Source organism: Elephantulus edwardii, unplaced genomic scaffold (genome assembly GCF_000299155.1).
Source record: "Elephantulus edwardii isolate Elephantulus edwardi_28Jun2011 unplaced genomic scaffold, EleEdw1.0 scaffold00008, whole genome shotgun sequence".
NCBI classification, from domain to species: Eukaryota; Metazoa; Chordata; class Mammalia; order Macroscelidea; family Macroscelididae; genus Elephantulus; species Elephantulus edwardii.
In genome coordinates this window covers 372883-378882 of record NW_006399758.1, presented here as the reverse complement: position 1 = coordinate 378882, position 6000 = coordinate 372883, and positions in this window count along the sequence as shown.

Sequence of the window (6000 nt, the reverse complement as noted above, 5' to 3'; positions counted from 1 at the left end):
CAGTTGGGTCACCTTTCTTTGGAATGGGAACAAATATAGATCTCTTCCAGTCAGTTGGCCAAGTGGTTGTTCTCCAGATTTCTTGGCACAACTTCATTCACCTCTCCTCCCTCTGCGCACCAAATTGTGTGACCCTGTGACTTCCCTCCTTCCCACTCTCAGCCCCAGTGCCCTTCTCCTTTTCTCCCTTTGGACTTTTGTACACATTTACTAGTTATCCTTCTGTTTTTACAATAATAGTTTTATGCAATATTTGTCTTTATGAGACTGCGTTTACTCAGCCCAATGCTTTCTAGCCTCTCCCATATTCTATAGTATTTTACAAAATTGTTGCTTCTGAGTGCTGCATAGTAGTCCATCATGTGAATGTACCACTGTTTCTCAACCCATTCATTTGCTGATGGACATTTGGGTTGTTTCCACTTCCTTACTAAACCTTTTAGGTTTTTAAATCATAAACCTCAGGGTTGTATCCTTTCTCAAACCTTTTCAATCTGTATCTTGAGAAAATTGTTCAAGAAGTTAGACTTCATGAAGGAGAATATGGCACCAGGAGTGGAAGAAGTTTCATCAACAACCTGTGTTACGCAGATGACAAAATTTTGCTTGCAGAAAATGAAGACTTGAAGCACTTGCTGCAGGTCAAAGACTACAGCTTTCAATATGAGTTACATCTCAACATCAAGAAAATAAACACTTCACCACTGGAATAACAGGAAACATCAGGTTGGTAGAAAGAAAACTGAAGTGGTTTTTGTTTTGTTTTCCTTGTGTGCCGTCGAATTGGATCCAAGTGGCACAGGAGGAGATTGCCCCTCCTTCTCCAGCAAAGCATCTGGTGAATTTGAAAAATAACTGAAGTTTTCAAGAATTTAATTTTACATGGACCCATAATCAACACCACTGGCAATAGCAGTCAAGACCTCAGAAGATGTGCTACATTGAGAATAACTGCTGTCAGTGAGCTCTCCAGAGTGCTAACAAACAAGATTATCAGTTTAAAGGCGAAGGTGCCCCTGATCCAGGTCATGGTTATTGCAGCTCCTCTGCATTTGAGAGTTGGGCAATGAATAAAGAGAGTTAGACAGTGAATGGAAGAAGAATAGCTCTGACTTGTGATGTTGGTAAGGAGTTTTGAACGTAACATGAAATGCCAAAAGAACAAATAGGCCTTGCAGGAAACACAACCAGGGTGCTCCTTAGAGGCAAGGAAGGTGAAACATCTTCTCATGTGCACTGTGCCTATTAGGAAGAGGCACCATTCCTTGTATAATAAATTATATGCTGCGAAAGGCCCAGGGTCAGCAAAAGAGGGTTGACACAGTGACTGTAACAATGGGCTTGAACATGACAGAGACCATGACGTTGGTGCAGGTTAGGCCAGAGTTGAGACTGGTGTTCACAGGGTCACTGTGAGTCATAGCTGACTCGATAATACTTAACAACAACGAATATGCCAAGGAAGGCGCTTTGGTGGCATGTTAGGTCAGCAGTTCAAATCCAGAGTGGCGCTGTGGGGCAAAGATGATGTTGTTGATTGTAGAGTCACACACAACTGGTAGAGATCCAATGAACAAAAGTCCTGAGGCCTTTATATAACTCTCGTTTCTCCAGGTTCATGGAGTTTCCAGAGGCATGTGGTTTACGAAGTGGATGCCATTCCTGCTTCCAAACCTGTCTTAAACTGGGAGCTCCACCAAACTGGGTTACTCTACCATGAGTAAACATTATGGCATTCTGACACCCAAATGGCACAAGGTTCAGTGTCACAGCAAACCCAGATAACCTTAGCACAGCAAATTGACAAAAGAGTGCTGTATGACTTAGAAAAATGTTCCTCCAAAATATAGTAACGAGATTAAAATATAGTCCCTCGGGTGCAACTTTTAAATACAAGGGTCCTCCAGGAGGGTCTTGTTGACTCTGAATAAGAGGCTTCAATTAAAAAAAAACAACCCAAGAACAAAAAACCAAAACAAAACCAAGAAACCAACTCCAAACTTTCCACACTGACCATCAACCAAAACAAGAAAGCCCATCTTAGAGAGTCTGCCCTCTTCACCCAGTCTTGTGTGGCTTGGAGGGGTGAGTCCTTTTCTGTGTTGGATGGAGTTCAGCTCTGGAGTGTTTTGGTTGGCCAGAAACCTCTTGTTGGAGCCAATGAAAACTGGGCAAAGATGAGTTAGGGTTTTTGTGTGTGTGTGTGTGTGTGTTTTTTTAATTGTTGAAAAGTACATAATAAACCATGATACCTCTTTATCACCAACTCTAAGACAAATATAAAGTAGGATGCAGATTCATTCATTGATCAGACATTAAATGAATTATCAAAAGGTAACTAGAAGTTCTGTTGTTGTTATGTGCTGTTGAGGAGCCTGCAACTCATAGCAACCCTCGGTACAGCAGCTCTGCAGCCTTCCCTGTGCTGAGTCAGTATCACTGACTCCAATAGAGCAACCCCCATTGCTCCAGAGTCTGTATCAATCCATCTTATCCAGGGTCTTCCTCTCCTGCACTGTCCCTCCACCCATGCGAGCATGATGTTCTTCTCCAAGAACAAGTCCCTCCTGGCCTCATGCCCAAAATATGTCAGATGGAGCTTCAAAATCCTAGCCTCTAAGGAGAAACTCTCTCAAGACAGACCTATTTTCTTGGTGGTCCATGGTATGTCCAAGATTCTTCTCCAGCACCACAATTTGAAGGCATCAATTCTTCTTCTGTCATCCTTAGTCATTGTCCAGCTCTCTGATGCATAAAAAGTAATTGCAAAGACCATGCATGGATAAGGCATGCACCTTAGTCTCTAGACTGACATAATTTCTTCTCAGTACTCTAGAGCGGTTCCTGACAACACATTTTCCCAATGCAATTTGTCTTTTGATTTCTGACTTCTGGTGCCAAGAGTGTAGATTGTTGAGCCAGCAAGCTGTAATTGTTAACAAACTCAATCTCTTCTCTATCATTGTGCTGCCAATTAGTACAGTGGTCAAAATCTTTGTCTTCTTGATGTTGAGCTTTAATCCATGTTGAAGGCTGTAGTCCTTGACCTCTGCAGCAAGTGTTTCAGGTCCTCCTCAGTTTCAGCAAGCAAGGTTGTGTCATCTGCATAACAGAGGTTGTTGATGAGTCTTCCTCCAACCTGATGCCACATTCCTCCTCATAAAGCCCAGCCTTCCGAATAATGTTATGCATATAGCTTGAAAAGATATGGAGACAGGATGCATCCCTGATGCATTCCCTTCCTGATTTTGAACCATGCAGTGTTTCCTTGCTCTGTTCTGCTTTCTGGTCCAAATACAGGTTTCACAATCAAGTGTTCTGGAATTCCTCAAGGTTAACCACAATTTGTTGTGATCCACATAGTCAAATGTCTTTGCATGAATGAAATACAGGTAGATCTTCCTCTGGTACTCTTTGCTTTTTCCCAAGATCCATCTGACATTGGCGACAATTTCTCTCCTGCTACAACCTCTTCTAAACTCAGCTTGTAGTTCTCTTTTGCTGTTTTGTTCCAGCCATTTCTGGATAATCTTGAGCAAGATTTTACTTGTGTGTAATATTAGTGATATTGTTCTATAATTTTCACACCCTGTCAGCTCACCTTTTTTAAAAAAAGTAGGAATAAATATGGATCTCTTCCAGGTAGTTGGCAGAAACTGTTTGTTGAAATATGTCAACTGGTATTCCATAAATTCCTAAAGCCTTGTTCTTGCCAGTTTCTTCAGAGCAGCCTGAACCTCCTCCTTCATCACCATCGCCATATTGCTGCTGGTAGAAGGGGCAATATGGACTTATTCTCATAGGAGCAAAGGAGTGAGGATGGGCAGGGGGTAATCACAGTGTTGTCCTATTTGACAGGTAAAGGGAGTGGTGGATAAAGGAATTGGGGACGATCTGTTGTGAAAAACAACGTATACGAACTTTGTAAGCAAACCAGTATAAAGTAAAAATTTTATTTTAAAAAAAGTTAAAAAATTATTAATGCTTAAATATTAGTTGTACGTGATCCAAGCCATGGTAGTCTCAATTGCTTCCTATGCATCAGAATGTTGGACAATAAATAAGGAAGATCAAAAGGGGGGGAAACAGATCTTGATGTGAAGAACACAAAGATTCTTACACTGGACCATATACAACATAATGGCAGATGGAGCAAAGATTGAATATGTCAGTTAACTTCATCTTATTTGGATCTACAATTAACACCGTAGGTGTCAGGAGTCAAGAAATTAGAAGAAGTATTGCACTGAGAAAGTCTGCAGTTAGGGAACCTCTCCAAATTCTTTATGACTAATGTTGTTAGCTTGAGGACTATGGTGCTTTGTGAACACTTGTTGTGCATCTGAGAGGGGACAATGCATAAGGACGGCAGAAGAATTGATGCCTTTGAGCTGTGGGGTTGGAGAAGAGTACCAAACATCCCATGGACTGCCAAAAGAACAAACAAGTATATCTTGGAGAAAGTTCAGACAGCGTGTTCTTTGGAGGCAAAGATGGTAAAGCTTCACCTCACACACTTCAGGCTTGCTGCTAGGAGGGGCTATTCACTGATATTCATGACGCTCAGGAGAGAGGAAGACCTTCAACTAGACGGATTGACATGATGTCTGCTACAATGGACTTAAGTGTGTGAGGAGGCTTCAGATAAGACAGGTTCAGATCTTTTGTTCATAGGGTTGCTATGAGTTTGTAGTGACTTGATGGCATCTAACAACATCATCATCATGATAGTTGGAACATGGGATATATGTAGTATGAATGTTGGAAAACTAAAAATTGTGAAAAATTAAACAGAGAGCATACATATTGACATTCTAGAGATTAGATGAGATGGGTGGGAATTGGTGACTGAATCATAGTCACATAGAATACTGTTCTGGGATTGAAAAACAGAGTAACCATGGTGTTGCATTCATAGTTAAAAAGACTATTTCAAGTTCTATCCTGAAACACAATGTTGTGATAGTATATATTACCCATATGCATCATGGCAGACTTGTTAATAGGTATTATTCACTAACAGCTAATATTCAAGAGAAGGAAACTGAATATTTTTATAAAATTTTGCAGTTCAAATTGACCAAAATACAATCAAGATAGATTACTATAATTGCTGATTGGAATGGAGAAGTTAGTTGGGAAGTATGAACTTGGTGATAGAAATGAGGCTGGAAACAGGATGAACAAGAATTATCAAATTTTGTACATTCAATGATTTATTTATCAAATAAAAATTTTTAAACAAAAGTTTATAGAAAAGTTGGATGTTTCATTCATTCATTGTTGTATATTTTCCTCCCTCCTCCTACCCGAGTTCATTTTCTTTTTTTTTTAAAATATTCATTATTGGGTGGCAGCTTTAGTTTCTTTTTGATATATTCCTTGTAGTGGTATTGCTGAGTCAAATAGTATTTCTATTTCCAACTTTTTGAGAAAGCACCAGACTGCTTTCCACAGCGGTTGCACCATTTTACACTCCCACCAGCAGTGAATAAAGGTTCCAATCTCTCCACAACCTCACCAGCATTTGTTGTTTGCCGCTCTCTTGAACTTTGCTGTTGTTACTGGGGTGAGATGATATAGTTGCTTTGATTTGCATCTCTGATATCTAGGGATTTTGAACATTTCTTCATGTTCATTTTTCATCTGAATGCCTTCTTTGATGATGTGTCTGTCCATATTCTGTGCGCATTTTGTGACTGGGTTGTTTACCTTTTTCTTGATAAGGTGCTAGAGTGTTACATAAATTTTAGATGAGTCCATTATCAGATATGTCATTGCCAAATATTTTTCCCAGTCTGTGAGTTTTCTTTTTATCCTGTTGTTTCTTGAAGTTTCTTGATGTGCACAGGGATTTGATTCTTAGAAGGTCTCATTCATCTGTTTTAGTCTTCCCTGATTGTAGGTGCAACTACCTTTTTAAAAATAGGGCAAGCAATAGACAGATGGAAAAATGAGGTTAGGCAAGGAGCTATGTGGATACTAGTGAAATGAGAAGGC